Source organism: Cryptotermes secundus, unplaced genomic scaffold (assembly GCF_002891405.2).
Source record: "Cryptotermes secundus unplaced genomic scaffold, Csec_1.0 scaffold83, whole genome shotgun sequence".
In the NCBI taxonomy this organism is placed as follows: domain Eukaryota; kingdom Metazoa; phylum Arthropoda; class Insecta; order Blattodea; family Kalotermitidae; genus Cryptotermes; species Cryptotermes secundus.
In genome coordinates this window covers 287,635-309,053 of record NW_019719357.1, presented here as the reverse complement: position 1 = coordinate 309,053, position 21,419 = coordinate 287,635, and the positions used below count along the sequence as shown (strand labels likewise).

Genomic DNA, 21,419 nt, shown 5'->3' with positions numbered 1-21,419 from the left:
GGCAGTGATTGGACAGCAGCTAAATCACACACACAATACAAAGAATTGTATCCGCAATTATTACAGTATTCGAGTTTTACTGTTTTGTCACCGCCATGTTGCGTCACTGTCTTCTACTGCTGGATGTATATTTCGATCAATAGCCTAAGTGGGTTTATCTATCAGTTTTGTCACTCGACGAACTAAAATATATCACTATGTAAGGCCATCAAAAGAGCTATGTTGCGGAATAACAACATAAGACACTATTATCTATCATGTTTATAAAATCCTGTCTACTTCCTGACATAACGGATATGACGTTATGTATCCTATATATGCACACACACTATGCAACTGTAGATTTTATTTCGTTCACGTATTGCACTGTTGTTTTGTTTTATCTTAAAGTGCTGATCGTTAAAGTACTTTTTATGTCTAGAAAGCTTGCTGATGGTATTAAGAACTTGATAACAGCGAAGTCCTGAGGAAGATGATGCAGACAGTACACAAACCACCACGGAGAAGCTACGATACTGATTTCAGAAACACCCACACCCAAAGGTAGTATAATCAATGTTTCTCTTTCTACATAGCCTCAAGCTAGCGAACGAAAACGTGAAGACGTGCGCAGTGCAGACAAGAGAAACCGTCCTACTCCTGGGATAGACCCTCCCCTACTCTAACTCTCACTTAGTTTCGAATCTCTCCTTCTCTTTTTTCTTGTAGCTACATCTCTTTCCTTTCTAGGAACAAGAACCTTTACGGTGGCCTTCTGTGATATTAACGGGGTGGGACAAAAAGGGATGCGAGGTAGTCACTACGCCGACCAGCAGTTGATAGCATTGCTTATTCTAGTTTCCTGGTGCTTTTGGACCCCCTGCTTAGTAGACCTGGCGTGCCCAACAATCGATTCCCATTCTCTCTCATTCGATCTCTTTCCTATACTCTCTTCCCTCTTCAGTCAGCCCATCACTTCTCATTTAGTGAGAGTTGTGCTTCCTCCTCGCCCCTCCAGGCTCCGTAACACCCATCCCAGCATCTGTGTTACCCCTCTCGCGTTTTCCCGCCATCTCTATGGATCCCCCTACCGTTCCCCCGCCATTGGTTCTGGCAACCCATCAAACCGCGTAGAATTCAAACTCTCCCACCCCCGCTCACGTCAGGTGAAGAGAACTGAACTCCGTCCCCTCTACTTCTCCGCCCCGCCCAACTTGCCATCAAAGCCATCATCTCATACTCTATTCCAATACCGGCTTCCCGGCGAGAATGAACGAACAATGTCGGAGTTTACCGAAACCGGTTTATGGTTCTGCTGAAGTCGTGGTTGCAGTTTGTCCAAATGCGCCTACAAATGTTGTACGGGGCAACGAACAGAAGACAGTAGTGGTTTGTTGGCGTTATACATGGATAATTTGTGTTCGTGTACAAGAAAATAATTCTTAAAGGGTTAAAGTTATGTATTTCGTGTGTTGTGCCAATTAGAAATTGTTGTAAACATCCTATAACGGTGTTGTCATGGTGAACTGTTTTGATTTAATAATCATTGGAACAAAGGAAAACATTCATATATCGTGGTGAATTAAAGAAATAGAACGTTGTCATGGTTGTAAAAGCATTTGTATAATTGTATAAATTGTTGTCAACACTATTTTCGACTCAATATAGTAAAAAGACAGCAGTTTTAACGTTTTCCGCACCCTTTGATCTTGGTGTTTTGGGTGGAGTTCTATTAAAGATACAGTGAATGCTTTCTGAAAGAAAAGAAATTTGTATTCAGTCGGGTTTTAGCGTTTATTTCGAAATATAAGGCCGGAGAGACAGGACTAGACATGGCCGTTGGTGTTTGCAGTAACCCGCGATCAGTCCACCATCTACGGTAGACGCAGCGCCGCGTCTTCTCGCCTCACTACGAACGTGAACGCCGGCAATATCCTGGAGGCCGCCGGTGGAACCACGGCGACATGGGGCAGTGATGCTCCAACGCTCGAGTTCTGTTTTGTGGCAGGTAGGCACATAACATAGTCCGCCACAAATCAGATTAATTATGTTTTTAGAATGTTATCTATGTTTCGCGAAACGTATGGCGGTTATTAGTAAAATAACATTTGTTTGATCATATTTACAACATGTTCTGTAACCAATAAGTGATACATCTTCGTGACGTGTCACGCAGCAATTTTTGTTTGGTTTTTTAATCTTCTGTTGTGTTTAAAATATACGCCTGATTGAATTTAATTGCGGAATTATTAATTAATAGCGTAACTGTGAAAATATTATCATTTATGTAATTAGCAACGGAAGAGAAATTCATTTGAATGGACTCCTGATATTGTGTTGCTAATAATTTTAGATTTTAAGGCCCGAGTGATTTTTTTTACCTGAACGAACAGTGTGATTACGGCACAACAATAAACCCATTGTCATACTGACATGATTTCAAAAAGTTTATTTTGCATTCAACTGGTTAAGAGGAAATGGAACAACTTATAATAATGCGAAGATTATAAAAATTATGTATATATGACTGGAAAAATGCAGTCCAAACCGCAGTACAATTTTCACATGTGTGCCTTTGCGTTTAGAATGCCCCTGGCTGTTACGTACGGATCTCATGAGCATACTGACGCTATGAATTAGGCCTAAAATTTAATATATGCTTTGTGTACGGCTTCCGGCTGAATTTGTTGCATATTCGTGCTATCGCCATGGTTTTATATGTTGACTTGACACTGAAGTATAGGCATGTATATGATCTTCATACCGAACTTCAGTAGTTCCTTTGTTGTCATTATTAAATCGAAATTGTTTCAGCCATCTTGTTGCAAATTTATCCAGGAGCTACAGACATAATTTCAAGATTCTGTATTGAGTGTTGCGTCCGTCATGTTGTTTACATTACAGATATTAGAAAATTAAAAAAGATGGAAAGGAGGCATTCTGGAATAGCCTATTGAAATTATAAATTCAGCAGAGTCAAGTAAACATATACTTGATTTACAACATCTTCATTGTTGTGATAATATGAAAGATCCGAAACGAATTCCTTGTCTGTCGAGGAAGTTATCTATTCGACGGAAATTACATTGTTAATTGTTGATAAACCATAACATTACCAGTCATAGTGTCTGCGAGGTTAAAAGAGGTTTTGGTGTACCAGTTCGCGAACTATTTTTTTTAAGAATTTAGGCTTTAAGCAGGGTAGAGTTATGGTTTGTGTGTTACTGTAACACGTTATTGCTCATATTGATAGCGACTTTGTAATTGTTGTCTGCCCTGTTAGAGGCCTGGCACTTGTGTAAGGAACCTCAGTTTCAGTGTTCGGAACAGGTGATATGACCTAATGTGTTACACCCCAAGTTCTTGCAGATTACCGTTTTATGGTTTAATTGTTGATTGCCCTTCTGGCTGTCAGCTGGTAATAAAAACTAGCGTGACAGTGCGGGATAATGACTCATAATGGACTGTAATCCTCCTTGCAGTTTGGTAGATGCAGAGAGGCTTTTGCGAGTGTCGCGCGTGGAAGCGGTCTCACTGCAGTGCACTGAGGCCGGCTTACCCGTAACGTATAAGCCAGCCTCACGGTTGCGTTGTCTATAAAACTCACCTTCTTACAGTTCATTTCGGAATGTTTCGAGTTCGCTTTTCCGTTTCTTAGGTACAACAATATATTGCTTCAGTTCTTGGGCCTAGTATCAATACATAATTCCACAAGGTTGCTCCAAAAATTTTACATTGTTCGATAAATTGTAAACCTGAGATTCAGAATAGTCAGTAATGGCCTCGTGTCCATGGGCCAAGTTTGAAATTGTGTATTTAGGGCCATAAAGTCTTGAGTGGTAATATCTATATTGTAAGCTATGCCTGTAACAGGCCTCGGAGCTCATAGGTTTGTGAGACGTCGAGGCTCCCACATTTTCTCTAGACAGTCGGCTTACAGATGGCGGTGAGGTTCTCAGACTTACGCACCGGCCACCCTTTACTCCCAGGGAGATTCCTGGTACTCATTTCTATTAAGAGACAGTCTGCCCCTGGTCAGTAGTGCAGCTGGAAGGATTTTTTTTTCCTTGGCACTACAACCCCAGTGGGCCCAGGCCTAACTCCATGAGCTCATCCGTTCACTTCGCTTTTTCTAGATCTTACACATTCGGTAGGACTCCTTGGGCGGGTGATCAGCTCGTCGCAAGGCCTCTACCTGTACACAGACACAGAAAAACGCACACACACAAACTAAACATCCATGCCCTGAGTGGGATTCAAACCCACGATCCCGGTTTCAAAGCAAGCGAAGACAGTACATGCCTTAGACCGCTCGGCTACTGTGACCGGCAGTGTATAAGAATAATATATAAGAATTCAGTTCGTACCTCACAGGAAACAGATCCAAACCCACGGTCCCGGCTTCCGAGCGAGCGGAGACAGTTCATGCCTTAGAACGCTCGGCTACCGTGACCGGCGCTGGAAGGATTAGGAAAATTAAAAAATCCGATGACATTATCGGGAATCGAAACCTCCACCTTCCGGCTTGTAGCGAAGTGCCTCAACCAGCTACGGTATCGCGTTTAAGCGATGAAATGTGTACAGAAGAAAATAAATTGTGTTGATATCAATATTCGAAGAAAACCTTCGAAACAAATTCTGCAATACAGTCAGTCTGGGAGCTCAGAAATTGGTAGAGCTACAGGAAGATATGAAGACCGCTTTGATAACTGATTTTCTCGATGACGATACAGGTACAGGAGATTAGAACCAAGTGGATGAAAAAGTCAGGGAAGTGTGACTGTTTGGTTTCGTCTTTGAATTTGATGCATCGTTATGTTCAGTGTTCTGAAATTTAGTTCCAAATTATGTTCAGAATTGTAACTCAAAACAATTTTGTATGTGCGTGCGTTCATTTCAAGTTGCAAACCAAGATATTTACATGTTTATTAACATTTGTTTGATATGTTAATTACAACTTTACATGCTGTAGGCCTGTCTTTTTTTTTTGTTATGTATTGGAAGTTCTGATTTACCTTATTAATGCCGGTAATACCGTGATTATATTTTAGTACCGTCGCAGAATAAAAATATATTTTTCCCTTGCTGTTTACAGTTTTCATTTTTACAGTTTATTTCAATAACAGTTACTGCAATATTTTTTTCGTAATACCTTAAATATCCGAACCTTCTTGACAACTTTCATGATGTTCCGTGAAGTTATAGATTTTTCTATAGAATATGGGCCTATTAGTTTTGTCATGTTGTCTTGTATTGATTCCTAAGCAGTTCGAGCTGAGCCTGTTACGATTTTTAGGCGTAAAGTTTATGAAAGCAGTAATGGATATAATTGACACATTTTTTAATATCATTAATATATTTACGAGACCAGTTACTTGCCATGCCCAATCAAGTGACATTTCTGAACCAAATAAAATCCCAGAGCCTAATGAAGTGACGGCAAACCAAACTGAAGAATATAACTCAGAGTGACCAAAATGAAACACAGTATTACCAACACACGGTATTGTATTTAAATGATCTGATTGCTATTACCAACAAAATAAAACCAAATAAGGTGAGTGACCTTACGGAAGTAAATACACAAATCAGGTGACATTACAAAATTAGAATAAACACGGGGTTAAGTGACTTTCCAGACAAAAATAAACGCAATCGGTGCTTGCTGGTTGCTGGATTCCGTTCCTACAAGATCCAAATTTGTGGGTTAAAGCACATTTCCGGGCAACATTCGTTAAGCAGAAGGCCCGCTGTGCGTATGAAGCCATATGAAGTGGGGGGATTCTTGCCGCAACATGGCGCATGGCGACGGCGCCGTCTCCGGGGGTAAACGGGAGCCCTGATTGTGCTTATATGACGTGAATGGTCAACATAAATGGTTCTCCATCTTGGGGTTGGGTGAACCCGTAATATCAGCCCCTCACCGGAAAAGAAATTTGGAATTTGTGCTTGTTAGGATGTTTACCAGAAAATTGGATGGCATGTATAGGACGCTTGAAGGACACGACAGACTTTTGCTGAGCAATCCGTGTAGGCATTTGGATAATACACAGTCCAGTGATGGAGATTAGCTCTTTCTAAGGGGCCCAACTGAGTAGATGTCTTTCTTTCTCACCTGAAGACTGAAACATCCAGTTTCCGAAACGTCGTGTCCTCTATTACCTAAATTTCCGGACGATGGAGAAAATTCCAAACCCCAGTAATTCTCTGTCATCCACCATCTTCAGAACCCTTTACAGTCTACTTGGATAATATTGGAATAGATCTTGAGAAAATGAGATGTTAAGGCGTGTCTCAGAAATTGAGTAAAACAGGGAATGTTTGAGTGTAATCAACCTTCGGGTTCTCCAGCAGGAGAATACCTTGATTACCCGAGGGAATATCAGTTTCTGTAGAAGTCTGGTCCATGGCGTTTGTCGTGAAGCAAGAGGCGTGTGTGTTTATGTGATCCTTCACGTAATAAGGCTGTGTTTTTGTCATCTTTTATATGTTGTATTTGCACGTGAAATTACTTTTCGTTCATTACACAGTTAGTTTATTGTTACTTTATTTTAAATTATGTTTATATAATGTTGATATATGAAATCCTGTTAACATAATTTATAATTAAGTGTGCTTTACTAGTCCTGCGATTCTTTACTGTTGCATGAACTCTTTTATTAACTTTAATTAATTATTTCATAATTGTGTTTTCGTTGACAGATATGGCACAAAATAAGGGAATTAGTTTTCAGTGCCATTGATTACTTATACGGGTATACTTAAACTGTTTTTGTATGTTTAAAATGGCTGCGGTTGTGTTATCTCTGTTTTCTCTTCAAATTAACCCGCAGCGAGTGTTACCGGGAATAAATCGTTGCGCCTAGCCGAATGTACGCTGTCTCTGGCCGATAGTCGGGACGTGACAAGAGCGTGCAGTTCCGCGGGATGATAAACGCTTTCTATACTTACGTAACGAGCAAGTGTACCGACATGTTGAAGTTAAATTTCATTAGATGAAGTAGCCTTTTGTTTCCTATCTTGGCAGTTAAAGTGATGTCCAAGAAAATGATATCGTCTCTCATTCGTAGACAATATAAATCTGATGTTGGATGCTGCTGTGATTTTCAATCCAAACTATGTACAGAACCAGCGCGCGATGTTAGATTGTGTTAGACGGACGCTACATAGGCCTAATCTTGTTCCGTATTTAACCCGAAAGACGTAACGTGTTACCCGTGAGGTAGGAACTGAATTTTTATGTAGATTAACAGAAAGGGTTAAGTGTAATGCATTTCTTCTCATGCAGTCAGTCTAATACGTGAAATTTTAAGTACCAAAATCTGTAAAATGGCACTAACAGGATATGATTCTTAAATGACTGTAAGGCGATAAGGGGCCCATACACATACGAGTCTGGCTCGCGAGTCCGGCTCGGCGAGCTTGACTGGGGAGCCGGGCTCGGATTAATTTCACCACAAACGCATGAGCTGAATCCAAACTTTACGACCCACACACGGATGATTTAGGCTCATTGGAACCCGAGCCAAGTCGGACTCACGAGCCAGACTTGTACGTGTATTTCATGTTTACTTGGCCGTGCGAGGCAAATTCCGAATTATGGCCGTTTTGATCGAACTGGTAGGAAAACTGTTGACTTACATTTTCTAGCAAGGATATGTTTGTAACTAGGTCCATTATAGAGGGGGCAGCAGGACCATGTGTCCCAGGCCTCCAGCCTGGGGGGTCCAAAATATGTCCTTATTTAATTTTAAAAATTATGATAAGTATGGGAATGCAGTTTAATTGAATCGTTGGTAATATTATTCTTCGCCTTCCGTCGATATTCTTGTGGTGAAAAATCTGATTTTGAAGTATTTATTAAATATATTCATATGGCTTTCAGTGTGTGATAAAGGGCCCCACATTTGTGCTTGTCCTGGGTTCCATATCACCTCGGCATTTACCCATTATTATATGCTACGATAAATTAGTTGAATATTTGTAATCATGCCTTATCTTGGTGGAACCTTCTACAGGGAGGCTCTTACCTTTGTTATGTTTACTAATTCACGGCTCTGCGCATCATGACAACCGGTGCACCGCCGGCAGCTAGGCTATGCAAATTTTGCCAATGAATCATTATGCCTGTTGGCCGGCAACATCCGGAATAAAGTGATTACAATTCACAGATCACAGGAAGTGTTGAAAATGCTGTCCGTGTCAGTTGTGGATTGATCTCACCTTCGAGGACAGAGTATAGAAAATTAACTGCAAAAATTAAACCTGCTCCCTGGACTGTAACACTTCAGTTTCTTGAGCTACACGTCTCAGTGATTTTCTAGGTGTGTTATACAGTTTCTTGAGCTACACGTCTCAGTGATTTTCTAGGTGTGTTATATCTGGCCCCTGTGTCATCTAACTTCTCAGTAAGTACTCGGGGCTTTTTTTTTCTTGTCACTTAAGAGTCCCAGTGTTTTAAATTTATCCACCAAATTATGAGTTCTTTGTCTGCTGGGAACTCTTCATGACGAAGTTTACGCCGAAATATTCGCCGACACTTTCTAACAGATCCGCATGAAAAATCGGAAAGAAATTCCCACGCATATAACGCATTGCTCACCGTGAAACATAATGCCGTCAAGCGTCCCACGAAGTTATAACTTCCCGTCATTCCATATGAGCCTCGCAGCCGTCGGTGCACCGGTAGCCTTGAAGCACAGCCGAGAACCCGTCAACAAAGGTAAGAACCTCTCTGTATAATACGCCTATAATTTTAAACGAATACGGAAGGCTTGCAAATTGGTTCACATTTGTTGTTTGTGTGTATTTTATGTTCTAGTTTGATATTTATCTTCTGTTCTTTGGCCAAGTCAAATGATTTTTTTTAAGTTAACTGAAGCTGTATCTGATGTCGTGTTTTCATGCCAAGAATATGATCATCAGGTACTTCCCACTGTGTTTTGACAAAGTTACACATGTTTATCGTTATGCTATTGTTGGTTCTACGAAATTTGAAAAGTATATTATCTTCTCTCTCCCACTTACATCCTTCCAGCAGTACCAGAATTGGCGGCAGGTTAGATAAGTTTCATTTACATAACATCTGTGATGTAAGCGTAAATAAATAATTAATCGTGCGTGAAATTCTCTCGATATGTGACGTCATGTGACTTTCAGCAAAAGAGACCTGTTAGATTGTCGTTGTTTTATTTTGTTTACCGTTAATTTAACTTTGTTGCCAGTATCTTAATGTGTATAGCGTGGGTGTTGAATGATAAGTGAATAATGAATTAAGAGAGAATTTGGAAGGAAGTGGTCGTGAGGTCCTGTTGTAGCATTTGCTTCGAGGGAGTGGTCAGCGTCTTGTAAAATTGTTCCTTGATAATGTGTTTTTGTCAAAGTATTGAAAACATTTCACTTCATTAACCCCGCCTCTCATGTGGGTAGCGTTAAGAAGCTGCTGTGACGTTATCGAGACTTCCCTGTTGGAAGATTGTGAACCGGAAAGTTTGCTTGAGCCGTTAAACCCTTCTTTTGTTGGAGGCGCCTATTTTCTCAGTTACAGTGTTGACTCACGTGTGTTTTATACAATACTTCGCACTCTCCATTGGCGTGTGGTTAATTAATGTGATGTTAACTCTTAATTAGACAGAGCTACTCGTTGGCAGTCGTGCGTTAGGGTTCTGAAGGATGTGTCACCCTCTTATTTTCTTTTTTGGACATGGAAGTGGCCCTAGTCCACGTTCATCACAAAGGTGTTGAAGTCGTTACTAATTCATAGTCGCCTGCGGACCAGGATTGGCCGCGTGGGATTTTTGGTGGGGGAAATGGGACCGGGAAAGTTTTTTTTCCTGTACTCCGGTTTCCTCTGCCAACTTTCATTCCATGAACTGCTATATATTAATTAATCACATAATATTGACGTTATAAAGTTTCGATACTGACAGTAACAAACAAAAAAAGAACGTTATTGGTGCATCGGAAAAGACAGCCTCTGTGGTCTGGTGGTCAGAGTTTCTGGCTACAGATTCAGAGGTCCGGCGCTGCGAGAATTTCTGATAAAGAGTGGGTTTGGAAAGGGGTCCACTCAGCCTTGTGAGGCTAATTGAGGTGCTACTTGAATGGAAGAGTAGCGGCTCCGGTCTAAAAAAAACGAAATTAACGGCCGTGGTTGGGATTCGTTGCGCTGAGTATGCAACTCCCTCTGTCCGCTAAAGTTGGCACTAACTTCGCCGACAAGCGGCGGTCGCTCGGTCGGAGTTCGCTTGCGGAATAAAGGCTACGGAGTTAATTTATTCATTTATTTTATTGGTGCCTTGGATACTTATTTCAGTCTTTAGGATTTGATACAAGGTTCCAAACGAACTTTTCAAGAATTATTCNCCGCTCCACTCGTGCAGTGCGATGTAGGTATGCAGTACATTTGTGTTATTTCCATAAATTTGGCCCGTGGTAGAACTTGGGTTATTTGTAAGTTGTATTGAAACAGGTGCCGGTTACAGTAGCCGCGCGGTCTAAGGCATGAACTGTCTTCCCTCGCTCGAACGCTGGGATTGTGGGTTCGAATCCCAATGAAGGCATGGATGTCTGTGTGCGTGTATTCTGTGTTTGTGCTGTTCTGTGTGCAGATAGAGGCCTTGTGACGGGCTGATCCCCCGTACAAGGAGTCCTACCGACTTGTATTGGATCAAGAACCTGAAAAAGGGCCCAAGGCCCAACTAAATTGCTGCAGAACCGTAATAATAAATAATTGAAAGCGCTAACCTACCGGTTGACTAGAGAGGGCAATTTGCTCTATAAGAAGTAACTGTTAAACTGAATTATGTGATCTACATATGCTGGGGCTGATGAACTACGTATAACGTGGCTTACGTAAACGGCGCGTCAGAGATTAAGAAAACATGTTTTGGCAGTTGATTTATGTGTCTGTGAAACTGTGATCTTGTACACTGAGGGAAAAATATGAAGCAAATATATGAAAACAGATTGGCCGAGGAACTGTTTGACAACGAACAAGGATGAAGAGTAAATTGCAGTTTATGATACGAGGGAGAGTCAGTAGATAGGTCAGAAATCGACATAAAACGTAAAACATATGACATTCCAACCTGAAAAAAAAAAATTTATTTCTCGACATATCATCCACCAACACTGATACACTTGTAAGATTTGAGGCTTTCACGGCGGTGACTATGAAGAAAGCAGTCTTCTGGGATTTGGCACCGTGTATATGTGGTGTTAACCGACGTTCCTCCGAAACGTCGGTTAACACCACATAAAAAAAAAAACATTTATTTCTCGACATATCATCCACCAACACTGATACACTTGTAAGATTTGAGGCTTTCACGGCGGTGACTATGAAGAAAGCAGTCTTCTGGGATTTGGCACCGTGTATATGTGGTGTTAACCGACGTTCCTCCGAAACGTCGGTTAACACCACATATACACGTGCCAAATCCCAGAAGACTGCTTTCTTCGTTGATACACTAGTCCCATCGCTTTACCAGTGCGTCGAAACCCGCAGCATAGAAGCTTTTTGACTGTTGTCTCAGCCACTTCCGCACCTCCGTTTCAATCTCATTCGTCATCAGCGAAACGTTTGCCACCAGGATGGAAGTCACTGGGGGCCAAGTCCGGGCTTAAGAAGTCCCCACTGTGTACTGAATTCTCTCCTGGGCTGCTCTGGCTGTGTGGGGTCTAGCACTGTCATGATGAAGCAGTACACTTCTTGTCAGTTGGCCTGGAAGTTTTCTGCGAATTGCATGGCGATGCTTCAACAGAACTTCACAGTACGTTGCAGAATTCACATTTTCACAGCACTTCTGAAAATTGGGCGAACAGTACTCCCTGAGAATCCCCACACCTCCTTTAGCATAACTTTCCCAGCTGATGGCGTACTCGTAACCGTAAGCTTTTTTGTTGAAGGTGAACTGGGATGTTTCCATTGCACTGAAGCATGCTTTGATTTGCGTTCGTAGTGACGCACCCATGATTCGTCCCCAGTAACAAACCTGTTAAGCATATTTTCTCCATCTGTATAAGTTAAGAGATGTTGCAAGGACAGACCCATCTCTCGATCCTTCAGTGCGCACATTTTCCGAAACTTCAGACGATCATGCATTCTGCTGTATGCTAAGCCGTGGGAACCCCCCAGTGCAGTTGCTACACTGTGTATCGCTATCCTCCTGTCAACTCGAATCATCTCTTTCACCCGCTGCACAGTTGTTTCGGTCGCAATCTCAACAGGGCGACCTGGTCAGGCATCATCTGCGGCTTTCGAACGGCCTTGAGAAAATTTCTCGACCCAGTTATGAACCGTTTTACGCGACAAACACTTCCCACCATAAACATGAAACATTTCTTTATGAATATCCTTTGCACCGAGTCAATTTGCCCACAATAAGCGGACAATAGAACGGTGTTCTTCGGTACTACACTCCTCAAACGCGGTCACTATTTTGACTAGAGAGACCAGCCTGTGATCATGCTCATGCGCGTCTGCTATATAGACTATCATGAAGCTGGACTGTGCTGCTACCTAGTGATACACATAGAAAATATTACGTTCTTTACAGCTGTTTTACTTCCATTTACTTGTGACGTACTTACTGACTCCCTCTCATAGTACAAAGCACTCATTACGAGGCACGATAGCTCAGTCGGTATAGCGACGGGCTGTGGGCTGGACTGCCGCGGTTCAATTTCCGGCAGGGGCAAGAGTTTTCTCCACAGCGTCCATACCGACTCTGAGACCCACCCAGCCTCGTCCTGTTCATGAGGATAAAGAGGCCAGGGCATGAAGCTGACAACTCGCTTCCATCTAGTGCCGAGGTCAAGAATGGTCTTTACTGCCCCATATGTTTTCATGGCGTGGTGCTTAATTGATTTAGTATAGGGACAACTTTGCCTTTACCGTTACATAATATAAGTTCATGAAATAAAGCCTGGGAAAATAAGAAATGCCTGTATAATTTTGATGTGCAAGCCTTTGGAAAGCTGTTATTTATACTTCGATCACTTGAGGAAGTTGGACGGTGATAATTGTAACAATTATATCCAGAAATTTTGTATGATGTTCAAGATTGTGTCCAAAATTTTGTTACAAATTGTTGAGAGTATCTTCGTATTACGTATGATTACAGAACCTGGTGTGAAAGCCGAAATTTAAATATTTATCAATTAATTAGCACCGTATTACATTCACATAACAGTGAACAAAATATGTAAAAAAGAAAAAAAGAGAAGGTAAAGCTATCCCTGTAACAGGCCGTGGAGGCCCATAGGGTTGTGAGAAGCCGAGGCGTTCACATTTTCTCTAGACAATCGGCTCACAGATGGCGGTGAGTTTGTCAGCCTTACGCGCCAACAGGCCGCCCCTTACCCCCAGGAAGATTCCTGTTACTCATTTCTGTTAAGAGACTGAGTCGACCCCAGAGCCATATTGCGACTGGAGGGATTAGTTCAATTGAAAAATCCAGTGACATCGGGAATCAAATCTGTGACCTTCCGGCTTGTAGTACAGTGCTTCACACAACCACGCTACTCTGCTAGAGCCACAATTTTGATCATCTTTTCTCGATTTTGTATTAAGGGGCATTAGTAGGGAGGTAATGAGCCATTATTACTTCTGAACTATCCAGCCGCCGCGGTTTCCAGCCGTTTCTAAATATATAATCCCTCTGGAAGCATATAAGGGAAAATGTTTTCACAGACCCATCTCGTCCTGCCCCAATTACAGGACCGCGGGATATTTTATTGGTTTCTTATCGCTAGCTTCTATCGAAATAAAATATATCCGGGTATCCATGGTACATTCCTGTTGGCAAAATTTTAATGTTGATTTCAGTTTCACGGAAATCGCATCATATTATCCTTTAGCAATGTTTGCGAGAGGATGAGGATTTTGAGAGTTTGTATTTGTCCGGTACAAAACGAAGCCAGTTTTTAGTAATTATAAATATCCATACGTTCAGTCTACAGCAGCCTGGGTAGGAGATTTACAGGCGCCAATTAAGAAACGACCCCAAATAAATAGACAAATGTGAGTGCTGTTAAGTAATCCAAAAATTGAGAATATTCACATACAGCAGACTAATTCATACAACAAGGAGTTTTAGTGGGTTGTGAGGTCGCGTCATACAACAATTAAGATCTGAAGGGAATGTCGATATAGTGCTTCAAAGGGCCTCGGATCCGTACATTTCTCAACATATTCCACCTACATAAGTTCGCGTACACATGTTGTTTCCAGCGAATAGGAAACATGAACTTTGTGAGGAATTACGAAATGTCTTGTCCCTGTTCACCAAAGCAGCGAAACGAAGCCGCGGCGCTGAATTCGAAAAATTGTGCCGTGAAATAATTAAGAGAATAGAACTGGAACCATAATATTGGCTAACAATGGCACAGCGCCGTGATGTTTGCAAAAACTCACGTTATATTGCTGTGATAGTTACTGAGAATGAGGAGTGAACTCGCGGTAGTTGCTGAGAATAAGGAGTCAACTCTCGGTAGTTGCTGAGAATTAGGAGTCAACTCTCGGTAGTTGCTGAGAATTAGGAGTCAACTCGCGGTAGTTACTGAGAACTAAGAATTAACGCCGCGATGTTTATTGAGAATAACGGAACAACTCTCGGTAGTTGCTGAGAATTAGGAGTCAACTCTGGGTAGTTGCTGAGAATTAGGAAACAACTCGCGGTAGTTGCCGAGAATAAGGAGTCAACTTGCGGTAGTTGCTGATAATTAGGAGTCAACTCGCTGTATTTACTGAGAATAAGGAAACAACTCGCGGTAGTTGCTGAGAATTAGGAGTCAACTCTCGGTAGTTGCTGAGAATTAGGAAAAACTCGCGGTAGTTGCCGAGAATAAGGAGTCAACTCTCGGTAGTTGCCGAGAATAAGGAGTCAACTTGCGGTAGTTGCTGAGAATAACGGAACAACTCGCGTTATTTACTGGGAATAAGGAATCAACTCGCGGTAGTTGCTGAGAATTAGGAGTCAACTCTCGGTAGTTTCTGAGAATAACGGAACAACACTGGAATGTTTAATGGTACACGATAAACAACGCCGCAGTGTTCATTGAAAATAGCTGAACAATTACGCTCAAATTTTCTAGTGCGAATAACGGAACAACGCCGCAGTGTTCACTGAGTACTGAGAATTAACGCCGTGATGTTTGCTGAGAATGAGGAATCAACTCGCGACAGTTACTGAGAATAACGGAACAGCTCTGCGATATTTACGGAGAACTGAGAATTAACGTCGCGTTGTCTACTGAGAATGAGGAATCAAGTGGAAATAGTTACTGAGAATAACGGAACAACACTGGGATGTTTAATGGTACATGAGAAACAACGCCGCAGTGTTCACTGAAAATAGCTGAACAATTACTCGCAATTTTTTTAGCGAGAATAACGAATCAACTCCGCGATGTTTGCTTACATGAACGATATTTTCTGAGAATCTGAGAATCAGTGCCGCTATGAATATTAAGAATAGCGACACGATACAGTAACATGTACCAAGAATGTCGAAACAGTGTTGTGATATTTCCTAGCACTGAAACATTTATTAGAAATGGAAAAGGATGCCGTTTACTGTCACGTATTAAGAACAGGTGTGTTTTAATTAGGCCTAATGTATACAGGCTGTTATTTGTGTGGTTAAAAGCATAACATTTTATTTAATGAGGGACCTACCGAAGTTTAAACTACATGGTATATGGTCACCAAACCCTTTAATTGATAAATCAGGCGTTTATCCCTGATTTATTTTCCCTAGTTTACCCCCAAAATCGTGACTCGCCCAACGAGAAAATGTGAGGTATTTCACATCAAGGCTTCAACAGAGCCCCTGTAGAGAATGCCGCTGGTCAGTTTTGCTTGTACCTGTAGAAAGTAACAATAAGTCCCTAGGTTGGAGCCTGGTGAGCGAGGGTGCAGCTTATTATTTTGTTTTGAATGTGCTGTTTTAAGACGTGGAGGATTCTGACCCACACGCGACATCCCGTGAAGTACATTTACTGCCCCTCCCCCATCAGGGGAAGTTTTCACTACATGTCCTGTGCAGGCACCGCCAACAAACGGACCTGGGTTTGAGACACTGCTGTTTCATGTGGGATTTGTGGTTTGCAACGCAGCATGAGAGTGATTACACTGGGTTTCATCAGTAGTGCTCCCTCCATTCCTGTACTTAAAGGACAACGTAACTGCACCGCCATAAATCTTTAAACCGGAAACCCTTCAGAAAAATTTTGATATTTTCCATGTAGACTAATTTCAGATGCCCCAAGTAATCGACTGCCTACAGTGTGGTGTGTGAAACTGTGGGCCTCAACCCTCCAGGGGCCCGTTTACTGTAAGGGGATTACGGAGTTTTCCTGAATTACTTAAAATATATTTGTAGCCACTCACATTTTTGAGAAATCCATACGATTTAATAATTATACTTGGCCTCGATAATGTAGTTAGAGAATCTCTTTATCGCTGTACAGGACTATATTGAACCTTACTGTAGGTGTAGAGGGGCTGTAAAGCTGTTTAGGTTCCTGTCGACACCGTACAGACTGATAGGGACCTGCAACAGTGTGCAGAACTGCACTTTTCGTGACTACAGGAACATTTTATAGCTTACTGTAGGTGTAGAGGGGCTGTAAAGCTATTTAGGTTTCTGTTGACACCGTACAGCCTGATAGGGACCTGAACAGTGTGCAGAACTGCACTTTCGTGACTGTACAGGAACATTTTATAGCTTACTGTAGGTGTAGAGAGACTGTAAAGCTATTTAGGTTCCTGCTGTCACCGTACAGCCTGATAGGGACCTGCAACAGTGTGCAGAACTGCACTTTTCGTGACTACAGGAACATTTTATAGCTTACTGTAGGTGTAGAGAGACTGTAAAGCTATTTAGGTTCCTGCTGTCACCGTACAGCCTGATAGGGACCTGCAACAGTGTGCAGAACTGCACTTTTCGTGACTACAGGAACATTTTATAGCTTACTGTAGGTGTAGAGAGACTGTAAAGCTATTTAGGTTCCTGCTGTCACCGTACAGCCTGATAGGGACCTGCAACAGTGTGCAGAACTGCACTTTTCGTGACTACAGGAACATTTTATAGCTTACTGTAGGTGTAGAGAGACTGTAAAGCTATTTAGGTTCCTGCTGTCACCGTACAGCCTGATAGGGACCTGCAACAGTGTGCAGAACTGCACTTTTCGTGACTACAGGAACATTTTATAGCTTACTGTAGGTGTAGAGAGACTGTAAAGCTATTTAGGTTCCTGCTGTCACCGTACAGCCTGATAGGGACCTGCAACAGTGTGCAGAACTGCACTTTTCGTGACTACAGGAACATTTTATAGCTTACTGTAGGTGTAGAGAGACTGTAAAGCTATTTAGGTTCCTGCTGTCACCGTACAGCCTGATAGGGACCTGCAACAGTGTGCAGAACTGCACTTTTCGTGACTACAGGAACATTTTATAGCTTACTGTAGGTGTAGAGAGACTGTAAAGCTATTTAGGTTCCTGCTGTCACCGTACAGCCTGATAGGGACCTGCAACAGTGTGCAGAACTGCACTTTTCGTGACTACAGGAACATTTTATAGCTTACTGTAGGTGTAGAGAGACTGTAAAGCTATTTAGGTTCCTGCTGTCACCGTACAGCCTGATAGGGACCTGCAACAGTGTGCAGAACTGCACTTTTCGTGACTACAGGAACATTTTATAGCTTACTGTAGGTGTAGAGAGACTGTAAAGCTATTTAGGTTCCTGCTGTCACCGTACAGCCTGATAGGGACCTGCAACAGTGTGCAGAACTGCACTTTTCGTGACTACAGGAACATTTTATAGCTTACTGTAGGTGTAGAGAGACTGTAAAGCTATTTAGGTTCCTGCTGTCACCGTACAGCCTGATAGGGACCTGCAACAGTGTGCAGAACTGCACTTTTCGTGACTACAGGAACATTTTATAGCTTACTGTAGGTGTAGAGAGACTGTAAAGCTATTTAGGTTCCTGCTGTCACCGTACAGCCTGATAGGGACCTGCAACAGTGTGCAGAACTGCACTTTTCGTGACTACAGGAACATTTTATAGCTTACTGTAGGTGTAGAGAGACTGTAAAGCTATTTAGGTTCCTGCTGTCACCGTACAGCCTGATAGGGACCTGCAACAGTGTGCAGAACTGCACTTTTCGTGACTACAGGAACATTTTATAGCTTACTGTAGGTGTAGAGAGACTGTAAAGCTATTTAGGTTCCTGCTGTCACCGTACAGCCTGATAGGGACCTGCAACAGTGTGCAGAACTGCACTTTTCGTGACTACAGGAACATTTTATAGCTTACTGTAGGTGTAGAGAGACTGTAAAGCTATTTAGGTTCCTGCTGTCACCGTACAGCCTGATAGGGACCTGCAACAGTGTGCAGAACTGCACTTTTCGTGACTACAGGAACATTTTATAGCTTACTGTAGGTGTAGAGAGACTGTAAAGCTATTTAGGTTCCTGCTGTCACCGTACAGCCTGATAGGGACCTGCAACAGTGTGCAGAACTGCACTTTTCGTGACTACAGGAACATTTTATAGCTTACTGTAGGTGTAGAGAGACTGTAAAGCTATTTAGGTTCCTGCTGTCACCGTACAGCCTGGTACGGACCTGCAACAGTCTGCAGAACTGCACTTTTCGTGACTGTACAGGAACATTTTATAGCTTACTGCAGGTCTAGAGAGGCTGTAAAGCTATTTAGGTCCCTGTTGACACCTTACATACTGGAGTGGGTTTCGTCGCGGAAAGCTTTGTATTATTTTACTGGATTGAGCTACCACAAAATTACAGGAGTAAAAACACCCGACATTTTCTCGTACCTGATTGGCAAAGTTCTAGTGATATTCTTTATATACCTGTAAACTGGAAGTTCAGTGCGTGCGCGTGCGCGTGCGCGTGCGTATATTCTGCGATAAGGCAGAATATTGCAGGGCCGACCTGAGTCGAATTAATATCAGTTATCCTCTTTTGAAGACGTGGAAAGAATTTTGTCAGAAATAAAAACGATACACAAATATTGCGAAGGAGGTTTTGGATGTGTTTCATATCCACATAGCTAATACTTTTTAAATAATGTGTGAACTGTAATTTCTTAATTTGATTATTATTCCTCCAATAAAGTTTTGACACCTGTAGGCCCATATTTTGTCACTGACAAGGAAACAAACCATATCCAGGGAGGAAAGCTGCCATTTCTACATGTAATCAAAGTATTCTGTTAATTTGTGTCATCATAACTAACTTCCTGGAGGTGAGGCCTTCTTGAGAAGCCACGAGGAGGCTTAATGTGTGCTGTAGTGCAGTGATACCTGGAATGCGACAGTTATTGTTCCCGTGTTAGTATCCGTTGCCAGGAAACGGATAGTGAATACATTGTATGGACGTAGCCATTGAGAGTAGACCCGTAGCAAGCAACGACTAGTGAAAACAGGCTTAGAAGACGTATTGTGAGTTTTTATAAATTTTTGGCGATTAAGACTGATTGTGGAAGAAGGCGTTAATAAATCCAATCATCTAATCCCGAGCCCCTTATTATATGTCACGAGGACTTGGTAGTATTATCCACCTACCTATGTCTTGGATTTCCCAGTGGTCTCTTTCCTTCTGACTTTCCCAACAATATCTTTTATTCATTCCTCTTTTCCCCCATTCGTGCGTCATGCCCTAAATATCTCATCCTTTTTGACTTAATCATTCAAATTATACTCGGAGAAGAGTACAAGTTATGAAGCTCCTCATTATGTAATTTTCTTCAACCTCCTGTCACTTCATCTCCCTTCGGTCCAAATATTCTCCTCAGTACCCTGTTCTCAAACACCTTCAATTTGTGTTCCTCCCTTAATGTCAAATAACCAAGTTTCACACCCATACAGAACCACAGGCAGAATTATAGTTTTCTATATTCTAAAGTTTACGTTTTTGGACAGCAGACGAGAAGACAGAAGGTTCAGGACAGAATGGAAGCAAGGACTGTCAGTATCATTACTTCCCCAGTTATACAAGCTGTGTTTACGTACTTCCATCTTACATTCTGCCATTCTCTTAACACTGGAACGTATTATTAGCCAGATATACATAGTATTGGTGTAGGCTACACACTGACTGTACATATCTTTCATGCGTTTTTCCAGGTGCCACAGTTTCTTTCGTATATTTCTCCTTCACTTTATTTCTATCTTACCTACCTTTATCTCCCTCCCTCCTTTTCCTTTGAGACAGTGAATAAAGTTATGTTTTCATCCTTAAGATGGAACAGTTCCTATATGTAACTGCTGCCATCTGTATGAGTTCTTGAAAACTACGACCGCGTGGGGTCGACATAATATACATATTTAGTCAGATAACATACACAATCATAAACCGTCTCCTGTCATGTATAAATGCATGTATTGTATCGGTAACTTTTTCTAGGAGCCGTTAGCCCAGCGAAATTCTGTGCATAATGCTCAGATAATTACAGATGAGAAAACATCGTGTGGATGGCCGAATGCTATTATTTGAAACCTGTATAAATCAGGAAGTATTCTTTGAAGCGGAAACTTAACGCCACTTACGTTAGTTCACGTGGAAATAAAATACATACATTGTTTTTAGAATTAATTGAAATTGATTTTACTAAGCCTCATATTTTGTGTTTGTACTTCATTTTATTTCAGTCGAACTATTTTTTTTTTTCCAAGTTTGCCCTGTGTGTTTGAATGGGCAGAGGGCATCTGCCTCACAGACGTGCAGGTTACTGAAATTACACATCATGGCCAATTGTACGAAATTATTATTTATTATGAAATAGAGATCTGCTGTGCTCATGTTTCTACAGCTGACTGCAAGAATAAATACCTGGCCATTACCCTACGCGCATGCGTCAGTGACGTAGAGGAAGGTATGATAGCTCTGTTTGTAATCCTATCTTGAGATTGTGTAGTGTATTTTTTTCTCTCGCTCCCTCTTCGGAGCATAGGGCTAATTTCTCAGTTTCATTGATCATTTTTACAGACTGTAGGACTCTTTCGATGGGTGATCAGCTCGTCCCAGGGTCTCTTATCTAAACACAGAACAACACAAACAGAGTAAACACACACACACCAAACATCTATGTCTTGTGTGGGATTCGAACCTATGATCCCGGCTTCCTAGCGAGCGAAGACAGTACATGCCTTAGACCGCTCGGCTACCGTGACCGGCAATGTATAAGAATAATATATAAGAATTCAGTTTGTACCTCACAGGAAACAGATCCGAACCCACGGTCCCGGCTTCCGAGCGAGCGAAGACAGTACATGCCTTAGACCGCTCGGCTACTGTGACCGGCAGTGTATAAGAATAATATATAAGAATTCAGTCCGTACCTCACAGGAAACAGATCCGAACCCACGATCCCGGCTTCCGAGCGAGCGAAGACAGTTCATGCCTTAGACCGC

General features: G+C 41.9%; 1 protein-coding gene across 5 annotated transcripts in view; it reads left to right on the top strand.

Moving 5' to 3' along the window:
• LOC111864377 (protein winged eye) overlaps window positions 1-21,419 on the top strand; it is a 425,251-nt gene that overhangs the window by 256,343 nt on the left and 147,489 nt on the right. Inside the window, exon 1 of one of the 5 annotated variants that reach the window (XM_033751484.1) lies at window positions 1,225-1,987. The exons of the other annotated variants lie outside the window; for them this stretch is intronic. The gene's annotated coding sequence lies outside the window, so the exon portion shown is untranslated. Of the gene's footprint in view, window positions 1-1,224; window positions 1,988-21,419 lie in introns of those variants that run through there. 5 annotated transcript variants of the gene reach the window in all.